The 17,875-nt window shown below is 44.7% G+C and overlaps 1 long non-coding RNA gene across 1 annotated transcript; it reads left to right on the top strand.

Moving 5' to 3' along the window:
- Positions 1-750: 750 nt before the first annotated feature.
- Positions 751-14,633, top strand: LOC128326140 (uncharacterized). The gene is made up of 3 exons (XR_008307864.1): positions 751-864; positions 2,982-3,120; positions 14,516-14,633. It is a non-coding gene; the product is annotated as an uncharacterized LOC128326140 (long non-coding RNA).
- The last annotated feature ends 3,242 nt before the right edge of the window (positions 14,634-17,875 follow it).

The following is a 17,875-nucleotide window of genomic DNA, read 5'->3' as shown; positions in this document are numbered from 1 at the left end:
ATGGAAATGAGAACACAAAGCTCTCAATTCCTTTCTGTTTCAAACAGTGGCCGTGAGCCTATACAACACGAAAAGGTTGTTTTTTAAATGGGTAGAAGTAAGAAGAAAGATAAGAACTAATAGATTTCCTTTTATACTTCTACAATTTCACCCTAAATGGGCTGGGCAGTAAGAAATGATGCTAGATACTGTTCAGCCGGAAAATAGAGAGGCTTTAATGGCAGCATAAAGGCACACTTTGTATACTTCTCCTGGGATTCTGTGCAAGCAGAAATTTGCTTCCCCCTCTCCACTCCCCACCCCATATTTAGCATACAAATGGAGCTTCTGGGATCTGAATAGGAAAGTAAAATGAGAGGCTAGGCATGAGAGAACATGTTCACCAGGATTAATGTGTCAGCAATTGCTTCGTCTCTTTGCCACACAGCAACCGCTCCATCCTTCCATGATATTACCAGAGCAAATGCTTTTTCATGAATCCTAATAAGAACTTAGAACATTGTTCAGAAATAGTTAATGTTTCAGTGGCACGGTCAGGATGAAATAGGGATGGGGGAGAACCAAGTAATGTCACCTTGAGCTCCTTGAAGTCAGATGGGATATAAACACAAGGAATAAACTCTTACTATTGTGACTATGTAACCAAAGTGTGTTCACAGTGGAGAGTTGAATAAGTCCTTGCAGGATCTTCACCAGTTGGCAGGTATATCTATAGAAGGGTGATAAGGTCCTCACAGTTTGATCAAATCTGGGGAAGGGGGGAAAGTGTTCTGATCTGAGTTGATCTGACTTCTCCACAGTCGCAGCCAGTTTGACCATTGTTGCCTCTGGTGTGAGAGCCTCCTGCAAAGTCTGCTGAAAGAGGTATTTCTTTAACTATGAAACTTTTACAAATTGCTGTTGCTAAAATCCTTTTGGGACAGACCTGGCAGTTTTTGCAGCTTAGCATGTGCTAAGTTTCATTTATTTTCTTCTGATTGTGTATCATAAGCTGCCCTGAGGCTATATGTGATAAGGCCAAGTGAAAATCTAACAATAAATAAACATTATTTTATGGGACAGGAATATGCATATTGATACATCGCTCCACCAAATTGCAGTCTATTCCTATATTATTTTTCCAGGATTCGCTGCAGCCAAATGCCATCTGGTTGGATCCAAAGCAGGGCCCAAGCAAAGCAAACCAGGTCAAAACCCTTGGTCGTCCTGAAGCTAGAATGTTGGACTAGGCATGTGGAGACTCGAGTTCAAGCCATGAAACCCACTGGGAGTTTCTGGGCCAGCCACTTATCTCTCAGCCTAATCTATCTCACAGGGTTGTAAAAACATGTACACTGCTCTGGGTTCCGCAGAGGAAGAGGATTTAAAAATACATACATAGAAAAACAAAACTACTTATATGACCAGACAGTAGCAGGAAACAAGCTATTCCCCCCCATCTTCGCTCCCACCTGTGAGAGAGCAGGTGGCTTTGGGCTTAACTTTTAAAATGGCTTTTTTTCTTTTCCCTCAAGTACTTGGAGTGGAAGATGGCTGCTGCCGCCTCACAACCTGGAGTGAAGATAGAGGAAACTGATTTGTCTCCTGCTCCCTGCCTGGCTCTCTAAGTAGCTTTAGGGGAGGGCCAAAGTAACAAAGCTTAACTTTGGACAGTTGAAAGGTTTGGCCCAAATCGAATCAGAATTGCCGCCCCCCAAAAGTGGGTACAAAGCAAAAGGAGATTCGTCTGAAGTGGAAGTGGCCGGTGGGGGTGGGGCCTAGGCGGCTCATGTTCCCCCACGGCTGTGCCACCACACTCCCTAACCTGACGATGGTGCATTCCCTCTCCAAGTGGTGGTGGTGACTTCTCTCCCACTGATGTTGTGCTCCTACCATCGAGGCGCCACACTGCTGTGGGTTGTCAGGAAGTGGTGATGGGCTGTAGGAGCATGTGCTGCGGATGGGCAGCGGGCATGGGGAGGAGGAGAACAGTAGCAGATCACGACAGCCCCAGGAGTGGCTGGCCAGCAGGTACTGGGGCGGGGGGAGGGAGTGCCTCCTGCCTCGGCCCCAGAGGTAGGAGGACATGGGTTCTTGGGACTCTATTATAGCTCCACCCCTGTGAAGTGGTCCCAAAAGCAAAGAGGGACTGTTTCACACAACCCTAGTAAGTACATAAGAGTGTAAGCTGCAGGCAGGTCTGTTTTTATTTTTAATCTTTGTACAGTGCTTAATGCCACCTAATGGCGCAGTGGGGAGATAACTTGCCTAGCAAGCAAGAGGTTGCCAGTTTGAATCCCCGCTGGTAGGTTCCCCAGACTGTGGGGAACACTTATATCTGGCAGCAGCGATACAGGGAGATGCTGGAAGGCATCATCTCATGTTGCATGGGAGATGGCAATGGTAAACCCCTCCTGTATTCTACCCAAGACCAACCAGAAAGCGCTGTGGTCGCCAGGAGTTGACACCAACTCGACGGTGCAACTTTACTTTACTTTTACAGTGCTTAATAATATACAAAAAATGACTCATGTACAGGGCACTTTACCAATAATGAGAAGAGAAGTCCCTATCCCTGTGGGCTCACAATCTAAAATCAACACAAAGGAGACAACAGAAGGGGAGGGAAGTGGAAGCAGGGATAAACAAGAGAAGAATGTGGAGTTATTTTATGATGACAGACTTAAGCACAGTTGGACAGAATGGTGTGAGGACTGTCTGGATAGTCAGTCACTCCTCACAGGAGGGGGCTTGATAAAGTATCCCTCCTCCTTTGCCAGGGTCGGTGGCTGCTTCTGCCATAAAGCTATTCCTCTAAGAATGATTTTAGGTGCTAAATAAATAAAAACAGTCACAATGGCAACCTTCTAGTTCCCAACAGTATTCTAGTATTCCGTTCCCAACAGTGGCCAGCCACGCATACTCAGCAATTGCACTGAAATGCAGGTGAACCTTCTTGTTCTAGTATGATTACAGCTACTTAATATTTATTTTCCTTTCAGCACACATTTGATATCCTGATGTTCTTTGGGCTGCTTTCTCATTTTGGCACAGTGAGTGGGAAGAACAAAAGCGGGCAACTTCAAAATCAGGGAGAGAGAAAAGGAAATCTTTGTCTTTTGGATTTCTAAAAGCTGACAGGTGTGTATGACTGATCCGACTGCCTCTAGTAGAGCTAATGTGCAACCCCGGCAAGCTGCAATACTTTCTTCCCAATTAAGTGCAGTGTGAGCTGAGTACCATGTTTATACAGTATGTACTTAAACCAGGGCTGCTCAGCTTCTGCCCTCCTGGAGGCTTTTCCAACAGAAGGCTTTGCCACGGGTTTACCGGGTTTACCGCGTGGCTTTACTGTGCATTCGGGGCATAACGACAGATACTCCGATGCAAAAAGAGGATTTTTTTTAAACCTTGGACATAAATCGGGCTAGGCTCCAATACGGAGAAAAAACCCAAATCGTGTATGAAGTGCTTTCTGAAATATCACATGGACTTTGGGGTAAATCTGGCCAATATGTGAACGCACACCCACCCTCCCTAAGTAAAGTTGTGGTAAAGTCACCATCTGAAAAAGCTCCTGCAGATGTTGTCCTACAATATCCTTCCTGGCCTGTAGGACAACAATCTCTCTCTCTCTCTCTCTCTCTCTCTCTCTCACACACACACACACACACCCCTACCTTGTGTTCATTTTGGATGGTCCTGGTTTGCTTTCTTTGTGGAAATACCCTGGAATTAAGCATACAAAATCCCGGCTCAGGCATTGAGGCTCAATGTAAGGGAAGGAGAAATAAGTGTGTGAGTCTGTCTGAAGTAGAGTGCCTTGGACAGATCAGCAATGGCAATCTGTAGCTGTTCAATGAAAAGCAGGGAAGGGTGGGTGCTAAGGCCTAGAGAGCCAACCCAGATGTACACATTTGGCATGGTGGGAGTGAACTGGGGCGTGGGACTCATTCATTCATTCATTCATTCGATTTCTATACCGCCCTTCCAAAAATGGCTCAGGGCGGTTTACACAGAAAAATAACAAACAAAGAAGATGGAACCCTGTCCCCAAAGGGCTCACAATCTAAAAGGTGAACGATTTATATGATCTGAAGAGCTTACAGTCTAAAAAGAAACTTAAGATAGACACCAGCAACAGTCACTGGAGGTACTATGGTGGATAGGGCTCTCAGGCAGCTGGGCCTCCCTGTGAGTCCAGTTGAATGGTGCAATGTTGACGGGTTCTTGATGGAAGTAACAAGCAAATTGGTACCAAACTGGGGCCAAAGGGAGCCATATGTCAGCCCCTCTTGTACGAACCCGTCAATGAACTGGTAGTTATTCAACAGAACTCCAGCTTCTTCCCTGTGCATTTTAAAGTCTTGTATCTGAGCTATCTGGGTTGCTGCTTGTTCCTGAATCTGACAGGCACTGCATAATTCATAGCACCTCTTTGGAAATAAGATGCTTTTTAGATATCTACATGGCCTTAGAACAAAGAAACAATTCTACTACGAAACAGAACCAATATTCTCTTCCCAGTCTAGGAGCAACAATGAGTTGCTTGTATGTGCATGTCTAAAGGAGATCTTCAGTAGGACACTGATGTGTAGTCCTTTTTGGCTGTGATGCTGATGTTCTTGAATGCCCTCCCCAGTGAGGCCCATATGACTCCATCACTATATGCTTTCTGAAGCCTGGTGCAGACCTGACTCTTTAAGAGGCCTTGCGAGAAAACTGGACTGATCATTCGCTCTGATGGCTGATTCCATTATTATAATGTTTTATCACGTCATTTGATATTACTTTGATTATTTTTATCTCTATGTGGTTGGTTGCTTTGACTTCCCCAGTGGAACAAAATGGGATATAAATGTTTAAAACAAACAAATAATATACTGCTTAGAGTATGGATGATTGTGTCTCTCTTTCTCATTTCAGTCATTTGAACACATTTATTTTAAAGTGTAGCTCCTGTCTTTTGGGTCACTAATCCAAAAGCAGCTGATGGAAACACAAATATACAATACAAACTTATACACAATAATAAACCACATCAAAATAACAAAGCCTTCAAACAAACAAAAAAGAAATTTAAATAGATTAAAAGTACTCAAAACAAACTTCTCTGAATGGCTCCCATGCAATACAATCTAGCCATTCCCAAAAGCCAATGAAAACACCATGGATTAACCAGGTGCCGAAAGGACTACAAACTAAAGGCTGAATAGGCCTCCAGGGAAAAGGAACTCCACAGTGTTGGTGCCACTGCTTGTAGAGCAGTGATCAACTTGAAGCTCTCCATATCTTGTTGTAGTCCAGCTTTATTGTGGCTGCGTCTGATGGGAGTTGTAGTTGAACAACAGCTGGAGAACCTCAGGCTGGCTATGCCTACACTTACATATGTGTTCATACATAAGTTTATGTTTGCAATCCACTTTGAGCAGCTCTTTGCTAAACTAATTTATAAATCAATAAATCTAAACTAGGACAGAGGCAGCACTGGGAGTTGGCATCACTGGGTAGCTCTTCAGGGCCCACAGCTGATCCCCGAGACCTCCTTTGTGCCCACAGCCTTTGTGTGGTGGTGGCAGAACAACTCTTTCAGGGCCAAATAGAAAGGGGGCCTGTGGAGAACACTTTGTCAAGGGTTCCTGAAACTTGGAGCTGACCCTGAATTAGAAAACACTGAGGCTATTCCCATGATCAGGCAAAATCGGGCTAGGGGAGCCTAGCCTGATTTCGCCTGACTGTGAGCACCACCGGGCTTGCGGGTGAGCCTGGTGGCTTCCAGGCGGTTAACCCGGCAAACTGCCCCTCCCCTTAAACCAGGTGTGTGGCGTGAGCGCTACGCAAACCCGGTTTTTTAAATAATGAGTTGCCGCAGCGCAGCGCCATGCCACAGCAACTCACGAGGACACCCCTGATCGGGAGGCTGAAAAGGAGCCTCCTGGCTTGGGGGTCTCTCCAGCATGCCCTGCGCGAGTGCATGCCCTGCGTGGGTGCACAGGGCATGCTGGAGCTTCTGGGGGCCACACAGCCCCCGATCCCCCCAACCCCCGCCGGCTCTGTAACGGAGCTGGCAGTCGTGTGGGGGCTGATTTGGCCACCCGGGGCTGCCACACTGCTTGTCTGCGGGGAGAGCGGGCTAAGCCCACTCTCCCCACTAACCCCCTCATGGCTCTTCTCACTAATCATGAGAAGAGCCTCATTGACTGACATCCTGACTAAATTTCTCAATAGTACTACTCAGGAGTAGTCTTTGGGACTACATTTCAATAGGGCTCCCTCTAGTAAAGTCGGTCAGGATGTACCCGTTTCCCTGGCTTTGATACTTAAAGGCCCAGAGAATGCTGCATGTGGGAACCAGAAGGGACCGCTCTCTCTTCTCAGCCACACCTGGAGTATTTTCATTGCATGGCACAACTGTGGGTACACTGTCATCTTTTGCCAGCACTAAAAACCTTGATGTCTGATCCCTGTGAGCTGTTCCCTCTGCCCAGTAGCTCATAGAGTTGGACCATAATGTTGTAATAGGGAAACAGGCTTTTTTATATGGTTTTATTCTTTTTTAAAAAATACCACCAGCTGATCCTCCTTTCAATAAACAGATAATAATTACTTCTACCTAGACAGCATTTTCTTTATCCCGGTAGTGTTATCAGGTTCTGGTGTATGCAGCAGTGCTGATAAGGAATGAGAAATGTCACCCACGAGGCCATCATGGATTATTTTTATTCACAATTGTATAATGAGACAGCCATAACCTAGAATGGGAAAATATTCTATTGTTCTGGTTGGGCAGTTGCTATTCTTCCTCTACCAGGACATCAGGGTTGTGGGAGGGGAGGATGCATCTGTGACAGATTGAAGTTCATTGTTCAGAGAAGTTCAACAGTGCTGTCCAAAGGAGGTCCCTTTGTGTAATTTCTTTGAGGAAGCAATGGAAAGGAGCGAAGATGTAGGGATAAGTGGTCTGAATGAGCTCTGAGATTCCGAGGCTTTTAGAAAACACATGCACAAAACAGAAAAGTGCGGTGTTTAAAGCACAGTCCTTTCATGAACCAGAAAAAATGGTGTGGTGTAGCAAAATATACGGTTTAAGTTTTCTTTCTTTAGTTTTGTCTGGAGGACATTTCACAAGGCCTTACTCCTGTGCAGTAGTTTTTTCCTGAATTTATGATGGAGAACGGAAGGTGGTCATAGTACTTACCAGCTGTGTTGAAAACTCTGCCATGATTGACTGTGACATGGTTTGTGACAGAATTGATCATTTCTCTGCTCACCCTAAATCCAAAGCTTAAGAGGACGCATGAGAAGAATTTGAAAATGGATGTCACCTCCATCCAGTGCAGGGCCCCCTGGAGCTAACTAGCTCTCACCTCAGTTCATCACCCCTTGACATTTCAACACTTCTTTTACAGTGAATGAAAAGAGTTTGAAGTCAAAATAAATACAGAGGGATGGGAACAAATATACTGTGAAGTCCCCCCCCCCCACTTTTTTTTTTTTTTAAAGCTAGGCTGCTGCCCTAGGGACAAAGTGAAATTTTGGTTTATAGCCCATAGGAGGCTATGGTTCTCTCTCAGGCTCCACTGTCTGCCTGGTCATGGGGCCTCTGTATACAAGACAAATGAATGTTCTGCAATCAGTTGTGCTATCAATCCATCCCTTATGGCTTTTCTCAATCCCTTGTGGGTTGCTTCATGGCTTTTTTTTTTTTTTTTTTTTGGTTCTCTGGCTCAGGATGTATTTATTGTCAGGTTGGCTGAATCCTTGTAAGTTAGTTTTCTTACTTCTGCTTTCTGAGTTGCATGCATGCGAGGGGATCCTTATAGCATCTTTTGGAGGTTTCCTCCCCAGTCGTTGATCGGACAAGGTCACCATGACACACAGCCATTAGTTCCAATGGGAGGGCCATCTACTGCATATAATGTCCCAGTGTCCCAACTCTTCCCCAGAATCACACATACACCTTGTGGTCCTGGGGAAGACCACTTGGGCTTGGAGCATGAGCAGCCTGTGTATGGGAATGGGTGGTTCATGTGTATGGTGTTTTCACTGGATAAACTGCTAACTGAGCAAAGAGACACCTTTTCAAGTGGTGATTCTCTTATATTTAGCAGGGGGAGAGCAACTGGCCCTATCCAGCCCCAGCACAACATCCCTCCAGTGGCTGTTGCTGGTGTCTACCTTATGTTTCTTCTCAAATTTTGAGCCCTTTGGGGACAGATTTTCTATGTATACCGCTTTGGGAATTTTGGTTGAAGAGGGTTTATAAATATTTGTTGATGATGATGATAATAATAATAATAATAATAATAATAATAATAATAATAATAATAAATATAATAACTGTCTGACTGTGTAAAATAATAATAATTAAAAATAATAATAAATAATGTGAGGGGGCGGTAGAAAGAGAGGGGGAAATGTAGTTGCTGGTGGTTGTTTTTTTAAAGTTAAGCCAAAATATTTCTCTTCTAAGTGCTGTATATGCCATAATCAATAGTTGAGGAACCTTGCAAATGTGTTTGGGTTTCATAGATCCAAGATCTCCCGTTCAGTTTCTTTTATGAAGTGAGCATGAATTGAATTAAAGCACTCTGGGCAATAATCCTATCAAGTTCCTGGATGGAAACTTTTATTTGATTTTACAGGGACTGCCATTTATTCTAATTATCTGACACACACCCCGCCCCCCCCCCCCGCCCCCCGCTTTTTGGCATACATGAGATAATGCCCTACAAGTTGCTGATTTAAAACAATTTAACGCAAGAGGTCTTTCTGTGGTCGTATCCGAAAGAGAGTGTATTAATGCAGGCTACAAAACAGAGACACACGGAAAATATTGGAGCCAAATAAAATGTCTTATCTTAGCATTGTTTTAAATTTTGCATTTTGAGAAACAAAAAGGGAAGTGGAAGGAAAAGAATACAATGATATACTTTGTTGAGTTTGGACATAATCTGTAAACCACATGTTGAAGTCAAACCATGCTTCAGCTGATGGGCAGCTATTTCTGGCACAGTTTGTCCGGATAATTATAAACTATGCATGTCCTGAATAACAAAGAACTCTTCCAAATTATTATGAGAGATCTTTTTCTAGTTATAATAGTTCAACAATGCCTAGTGGATGCCAACCAGCACATAAAAAAGATGGAGATACTTTGCTATGAGCCTGGAAGAACTGATTTAAACATCTGTTCCTGAAAGGATCATTCATGGTTCTTACAGCTGCATGGTTCTAAAATCCTGCAGTTTCATGCAGAAAATGTTGTTGGTGTTAGGGCTGACCTACTGACCCCGAAAAAAATTGTTAAATATCCCCCTATTACCTGATTGCTTTGTGGGTTGGGTGGTAGGTAGCACCCATCATACCCTACCACAGAGGGAGGTTGAACTTCAGGAAGACCAGCTACTCCACCAAGCCAGCATCCAAACATGAGTGATGTGGTGTCACCATGTCCCCAGCCATGGAGAACACCCTCTCACTCTGGACACTGGTTGGGGGCAGGAGAGGAGCCACACAGTAACCGTTGCCGAGTCCGGCCAGACTTGGCAACATATTGCTCAGTACTGGACCAGAGCCATCTCTGGGTCCGCCACCACTGGCTTCTGCAGGTACTGCAGAACACTCTGCTCAGCACCAGTGCAGGGAGTGGTCGGCAGCCCTCGTACCCCTGGCAAGGCACCAAGGAACCCCCATTTGGACCACAGAGTGGGATGAATGGGTGGAAGTGCTGGCTGCGTTAGCCCTGCGGGGGTCAACACTCTGCTGTACTGAGAAGCAGTGCTGCTGCTGGGCGTGGTCTGGGTACTGGAAGTAGGCACTCTCCTCCTGGTTCTGACAGCCTCCTCTCATCTGCCTGCCTCACCTCTTGAACCAGGAGGGCCCTTCACCTTGGCATCTCGCCAGACATTGCCCTTCATAATTGGGTCACACATGTAGGCCAAAATATGCTCTGCTGATTGACTCAACCTGGTGCTGAGTCAATCCACCACTCCAGTCCTCAACTGACCTGCCAGGGCTTGTGCCTCCCCAGTAGTGGGAGTGGTCTGGAGCTCACCCATGGCCTTCTCTAGGAGAAGAGCAGCGGGCAAAGCCTGGCTCAGAGCTGTTGCATTGGCACACATTGCAAGGAAGAATGGCTCGAGTACCAAGATCAGCTTGGAAATTAGCTTCGAGTCTGCAGTGGACAGTTTGCACACTTCCAAGCCACATTTCCTCATGAGGGCATGGATGGCATGGACCAAAAGCATCCAAGTTTGAACCTAAAACTACACCAAAGCATAAAAACCAAACAAGATTGAACCAAACCAACCAAGATTGCACCAGAAGCACTACTCAACCTAAAACTAACCCTTAAAACAATTAGCAAGACCTAGAAAAGCACTATTTAAAAAAAAAAAAAAAACTCTAAACCTAAACACACAGAAGCAAAAGCACAAAACCTCTCAAACGCTAAACCTAAAAGAACCAAACTACAACCAAACCAAACAAAATGGTGTGTGTGTGACAAATCTGATGCAACAAGGCAAACCATAGCATGGAAGGAGGGTAATCACACACCCCCAAAGGCAGGCACAACAAGGTAATCCAATAGGGTAGGGTAATAACCACCCCCTGCAAGGCACACAGCAAGGTAATCCAGCTTCAGTAGTGTTTGGAGATGGAGTTCCAGTGCATCGACCTTTTGCACCAACTATCCTAATGACCACTAGGGGCACTGGGAGTAGACGTAGTTAGTGTGGGTCTCCTTATCTATCCCTGCTTGTCTCTATTCTACTCCTGCCTTGACTCCTCAGGTACTTCCTGCAGTGAGTCAGTCCTCTTCCTTTCCTCTTAGAGAGAAGATGGAAATCTCTCTCCCCCCTACCTATTCCTTATGTAGCTGATAGATAAGATAGGTCTTTCCTATCCCAAATGTATTTCACTAATAAACCTATTTAGTTTAGACTCTTCAGTGATCTCCATGTGTTTTACTTAAATAGCTGCAATAATCAAACTCTGTAACTGGAGTGGTAGCTTCCTTGGCACTTTGCTAAATAATCACAAACCCCAACAAGTAGATGAAAGAAGAGAGGGGAAGGGAGTGTTCCACCTGCCCTGTGTCATCTGAAAGTGAGCTGGTCTTGTGGTAGCAAGCATGACGTGTACCCTTAGCTAAGCAGGGTCCACCCTGGTTGCATATGGAACGGAGACTAGAAGTGTGAGCACTGTAAGATATTCCCCTCAGAGGATGGAGCCACTCTGGGAAGAGCATCTAGGTTCCAAGTTCCTTCCCTAGCATCTCCAAAATAGGGTTGAGAAAGATTCCTGGCTGCAACCTTGGGGAAGCCGCTGCAAGTCTGTGTAGACAATACTGAGCAAGATGGACCTATGGTCTGACTCAGTATATGGCAGCTTCCTATGTTCCTATCCTGCCCTGGAAGGTGGTAAGTAGAGCTTGTGGTAAGGGCCAGCAGCTTGCTTTCCTGAGGCTCTCTCTCTTTGAAAGCAACCTTGCTGTAGCCCTCTGTTGGTGGCAGAGCTGTAGCTCCCAGGAGGGGAGGGCCCAGAGTGCTGACTCAGCAATTTCTGCTGGGTCCTGCATCACTTAAGAGAACATCTTCTTCATTATGAGCCCCAACACCCATTGAGGTCATCTGGAGAGGCCCGTCTCCAGTTGCTGCCAGCTTGACTGGTGGCCACACGGGGGCGGGCCTTCTCAGTTGCTGTCCTAAGATTGCTCCCTACTGCAATACAATCCTCCCCATCTCTGACAATTTTAAAAAAGCATTTGAAAACCCACCTCTTCACCCAAGTGTTTTCAGCTTTTTAAATTTTTATGTTTTAATCAGTGTTTGATTATCTAAATTGTTTTAAGTTTTTGTGTATGTTTTTCAGAATAAGACCTCTATTATCCATGATTTAATTATGGAGGAAGAAGCTGATCTGGTTTGTATTACAGAGACTTGGGTGGGAGGGCTGGGAGGGATTAGTCTTTCCCAGCTGTGTCCACCTGGATATTTAGTGCAGCATCAGCATAGGCTGGAGGACCGGGGTGTGGCGGGGGGGGGCATTGCTGTAATTCATAAAAGCTCTATTTTCCTCTCTAGGACCCCTGTCCAAGTGAGTGCCAGTTTAGAGTGTTTGTACCTGGTGTTGGGCTCTCAGGACAGAGTGGGGATTCTGCTGGTATACTGCCCACTCCTCTACCCAGCTGTCTCCCTTCCTGAGCTTACAGAGGTGGTCTTAGATTTGGTGTTGAGATAGGAAGCTGCCATATACTGAGTCAGACAATTGGTCCATCTAGCTCAGCATTGTCCACACAGACTGGCAGCGGCCTCTCCAAGGTTGCAGGCAGGAATCTCTCTCAGCCCTATCTTGGAGATGCCAGGGAGGGAACTTGGAATCTTCTGCTCTTCCCAGAGTGGCTCCATCCACTAAGGAGAATAGCTTGCAGTGCTCACACATCAAGTCTCTCATTCAGATGCAACCAGGGCAGACCCTGCTTAGCTAAGGGGACAAGTTCTGCTTACTACCACAAGACCAGCTCTCCTCTCCCACAATGATTGTTCTGGGTGACTTCAGCATCCATGCTGTGGCTGCTTTGTCTGGGACGACTCAGCATTTCATGGCTGCCCTAACAACCATGAGGCTGTCCCAACATATTGTTGGCCAAAGATGTGTTTTTTTCAACTGGACAGGAGGATGGTGATTTGAAAGTGGGGGATATTTCATCTTTGCCCTTGTCATGGTCAGATCACTTGCTTCTGAGGTTTAGAGTCTTAGTGGCTGCACCTCTCTGCAAGGGTGGGGGGGGCCCTATAAAATGGCCTACCCTTGGATACTGATGGACTCCAATGGATTCCTGAGGAATCCCCCAATTCCTGGGGGATTTGAAAAAATCTGAAAAGCCAGATTTTTCAGCTGGTTTGGTAGATGCTCCTTGATGCTCTAGTTGCTCTCTGGAATGGAGAGGTGGCTTGGGAAGTTGACACGATCACTCCCCTTCTCCCACAACACAAATGCGGCACCTTGGTATACACCTGAGCTGAGGGCGATGAAGCAAGCTGGGAGATGGCTGGAACATAATTGGAAGAAAACCCGGGGTGAGTTGGAGCGAACACAGCGCTCATTATCAAGCCTACTCTGTGGTAGTGATGGAACAGATGAAACACTGTTTCCATCCACCATTGCATCCTCTCAATGTCGTCCAGTGGGGCTCTTCTGGGTGGTGCGGGGCCTTTTGAAATCTGGCCCTGGGCAGGATGCTTTAGCATGCTGTGAGGCATTTGCACAGCACTTTGAGGGTAAAGTCGCTCACATTTGCCATGAGTTGGACAATATGGCTGATACAGGATCTTTAGGAGCGTTGCCCAGAGTAAAACCTGGTCTAGTTTTGCTGGAGGAGTTTCAATTATTGGTTGGTGGTTCCTCTGCCTGGGTGAATGATGAAGGATCAGATTTGCAATTTGTGGCTTTCTCAGTTTTTTGATAAATTTTGAAACTTCCTCCTCTTTGCTCCCCCGCTACCTTGCCCCTACTCCCCCTCTGGCCAATTAGGGCAGAGTTGCCCTGACAACTCTCTGATTTGAATGGCAACAAGTCAACCAGAAGAATGGAGATTGCTAGCCAATCAAAATGCAGTGGCCAAAAACCAATGAGGAGGGCAGAAAAATTGTAAACAGACCACAATAATGCTGGCCGCCATGTTTGACCTTCAAACTGGTTCAAACTGGTTCAATTAGAACCGGGCTTAAAAATTGGACTCTCAAGAGAGGGGGGAATGGGGAAAGCAATATGTGAGATGGGAATATGTTATGTTACACATTGAAATGTTTCTGCTAATGCATATCTTCATAAATATACTTGTTTTACATTCTTACATTCTTGTGAGATCAGTTGCTGATTGGGCTCTCAAGAACCCATGCATATAATACTGCACATGTCAGTGTGTGTGCATTATCATATTATTATATGATGCTTATCTTGTGTGTTGGGGCGGTGGGGGGGGGGGAAGGCCGTTAGGTCCAGGCTCCAAAATTACCTAGCTGCACTGTGTGTGCAAATATGTTTGTGTAAGTAAAGGCAAAAAGGAAATGAGTGTGAAACCTTAGTTGCTTTATCTTTTGTTAACCAAAGAACTAATCTGTGGATCACTGTACCTTAATGCTCCTCTCCTTGAACTATCAATGAAGGCTGTAACCATCTCTTTTGAAAGTTCATTGCTATCATGACCATGAAGATCAAAATCTGCTTCAGAACTTCAAATATAAATAATCTATTGCAAAATGAAATCTGAATAAGGTTAGACCTGAAAGTCCAAGAACATAAGAAGCATTAATAATCAACCCCAATCAAGGGAAACTCCAAATATTCCAGTTCTTACTCAACTATTTTCAGAATTCTTTACTTGCATGCTGAAAGAAAACTGTGGTAGACAGCAAAACTGTATCCATTGCCATCAGTAATTGCCTTGTTTTATACTCAGATTTGGGCCATTTGTCATGGTTGCTGTATTGTAAATTGATCAGCTTTCCTCCCTGAACTTCTTCTCCAGCTCAGAATGTTAAATGAGATTCTGCAGGTGCCCAAACCCAGCTCATTCTTGATGAAACTCTTGCTAACTGCTGTAAAATTACATGACTAAACCATCTGACCGAGCAGCGTATTATTTGGTGAGTATCTTCTCACTATTAATCAAGATTAATTATCTTGATTATTTCAAACTTTTTTTTTGCCCGCCATCCAGATGTAAAGTGCTTGCTTCTCTCTCTCTCTCTCTCTCTCTCTCTCTCTCTCTCTCTCTCTCTCTCTCTCTGAGATGGTTGAATTTCCAAGCAGCTCTCCACCATGGCTGGTGCTTTGGCAAGGGAGGACAAGTGAACCAAACTACTATTTCCAGGGGACAATATGATAAATGTGCATAACACCACCAACAAATGTGCGCCAACATTACAAGCCAAGAGAAGAGGAAAACATTTTTCAAATGCTTACTGAGAACTTGGAAATAGCAGACTGATTCCATATCCAGACAAGGAGATTTCACCCACTGCTTCTTTTTGTTCCATTTTCCTATGTTCCAGGCTATATTAACTGGACTATGTTTCCCCTTTTAAAAGATATTTGTGTGACTTGTAGTGTTAGGTAGAATGAGCTGTATATGAATGGGCATACAGAGCTTTCTTTAAATTATCATGTTGCGATTATACAAAGAGACATATTCATTAGTAAGATTCAATTTTACCTCACTGTACTAAAAAAAAAAGAAATTAGGTCAGATAACACCCAAGTCATCCATATCATCATTTTAAAAAAGGCATTCTGCCTTTACAGGCACTCATTCATTAGATTAGATTCTGAACACTGAAAATTCTCCGCCTGATTCAGATCCACTCAGCTATACAGTATATGGGCTAAGATAAACTCAAGGAAGGCTTTCACTGTGGCTAAAGGGAACATAATTAACTGATACATGCATCCTGCAACGTGACTCTCATGTGGCCTGGAGCACGGTAGACTCACATAAAACTTGCATGATCCTATTAATGCTCTAACGAGAGTGCACCATATTATCATAGACAGTGGTAGTGGAACTAAACATACAGGAGGATGTCATTAAGAAGATGTGTTTTACATTAGGCGAAATTGAGTAAAAAGCTTCCAGAATGAATAAACAGTATTTTTTATTATCCTGGTCAGTATAGGATGACATCATCTTTTCTTCATTTGTATCTGATGGAAAGTTAAAGCTGGCACTGAGGATCTCCCTGAATTCCTTTTGCAGCCACTGGAAATTCCTACATTGATTTTGGTTACCCATGATGTTGCGCTATCTACTTACTAGAGATGTGCATGAACCTCTTAGGAGGCCCATGGGCCTCTGAACAGGTTTGAACACTGACTGGTTCAAACATTCGGCATTGGGTTGTTGTTGTTGTTGTTTTTAGGAATTTAAGGGCAGGGGAGAGTGCACTTCCCCTTCCCCACCCATTCCCCTCCACCAGTGCTGGAGTCCTGTAAAACCTTTTGAGGTGGCAGTGTAACTCCCTGCCACCCCTTCCCCTCTTTGGCCAGAAGTACTGGGCACACGTGCACACACCAGGTGCATGTGTGTGCACACCACTTGCATGCTCATGCACAGCAACGTGCGCACGTGCGAACGGTACTTCTGGCCACTTCCTGCCGAAGTGGGGAAGGGGTGGCAGGGGTGTACACTGCCGCCCCAAAAGGTTTTACAGGACTCCAGTGCCGGTGGGTGGAAAGCGGGGGGAGGAGAAAGTTAACCCTCCCCTGCCCTTAAATCCTACCCCCACCACTTCGGGACACCCCCGCCTGGTTCCGTGCACATCCCTACTACTTACGCCAAGTCTGGAGCTTATGTTGCACAACCCAAGTATACTAACAGCTGTGCAACCTGCAGCACACCTCATTTGTTTTTAAACAAAACTTTTGCAGAGGCAGGCTATAACAGAAGAGCACAATTCTGCAGATTCCCAGGTTTTATCACAACTGTCCAATCTTCTTATGCCTGGGCAACTTTGTCAATTATATAAGTGCTACATTAGTGTGTGGCAGCTGTGAAAAAGGCAAATTTCCCCCCTAGGGATCATTAGGAAGGGAGTTGAAAATAAAAATGCTAAGATTATAATGCCCTTATACAAAGCTATGGTGCGGCCACATCTGGAGTACTGCAGTCCTGGTCACCGTATCTTAAGGAGGACATTGTGGAACTAGAAAAGGTTTAGAAGAGGGCAGCCAAGACGACCAGTGGCCTGGAGCATCTTCCTTATGAGGTAAGACTACAGCATCTGGGGCTTTTTAGTTTGGAAAAGAGACAACTACAGGGAGACATTATCAAGGTGTATAAAATTATGCATAGATTAGAGAGAGTGGACAAAGAGAAATTTTTCTCCCTCTCTCACAACACTAGAACCAGGGGTCGTCCCATGGAACTGAAGGCCGGGAATTTAAGGACCAGCAAAAGGAAGTACTTTTTCATCTAGCATATAATTAATCTATTAAATTCTCTGCCACAGGAAGCGGTGATGGCCACTAGGTTGAATGACTTTAAAAGGGGCTGAAAGAAATTCACAGAGGACAGGCATATCAATGGCTATGAGTCTGGTGGCTACAGGCCACCTCCAGCCTCAGGCGCAGGATGCCTCCAAATACCAGTTGCAGGGGACCAACAGCAAGAGAGGGGACATGACCTCAACCACCTCTTGCCTGTGGGCTCCTGAGAGGCGTCTAGTGGACCACTGTGAAACAGGATGATGGACTAGATAGGCCTTGGCCCTGATTCAGCAGGGCTGTTCTTATGTTCTTATAGTCAGGAGTGCTGTTTTTATGACCCTAAATGACCTCTGTATGTATATGTTTTGATACTCTATTACCCAGTCCTGTTGTTTTTAATTTAATTTTACTTTAATTTTATTTTATATTTTATTTTTTGATTGCTGGTCCCTGACTGTAATAATAAATTCATTCATTCATGCCAGATGAGGGGAATGTGATATATGGGAGATAGAGTTGTAAAGGAAAAGCTACAGGTGAGGCCCTTTCTATTGAGATATTTGCTCAGCCTTTATTACATCCATATTACAAAAAAATCTAGGTAGGATGGAGGAATTTTATCTTTTTCTTCTTCTTCTCTCTGATCAGGACTCACAGATTACAGATAAATTTTGTGCAGCTACTTGTGTCTGTTCCAGACTGTTGGTTAAGTAGCACTATTACTATTTCAAAGGTTATAATACCTTGGGGTTGTGGTAAATGTATTTGATGCCCTATTATGATTTATATTATTATTACCATTATCATTATCATATAGTATATGTAATGTGACCTGTTGTTCGTGTTGCTCTCAATGTGTAGGTCTTCGACAGTAGTCTGTATATGTTTCTTTTTATGTGCTGGT

Source organism: Hemicordylus capensis, chromosome 5 (genome assembly GCF_027244095.1).
Source record: "Hemicordylus capensis ecotype Gifberg chromosome 5, rHemCap1.1.pri, whole genome shotgun sequence".
Classification (NCBI taxonomy): Eukaryota; Metazoa; Chordata; class Lepidosauria; order Squamata; family Cordylidae; genus Hemicordylus; species Hemicordylus capensis.
This window is presented reverse-complemented; position numbering and strand designations above follow the sequence as displayed.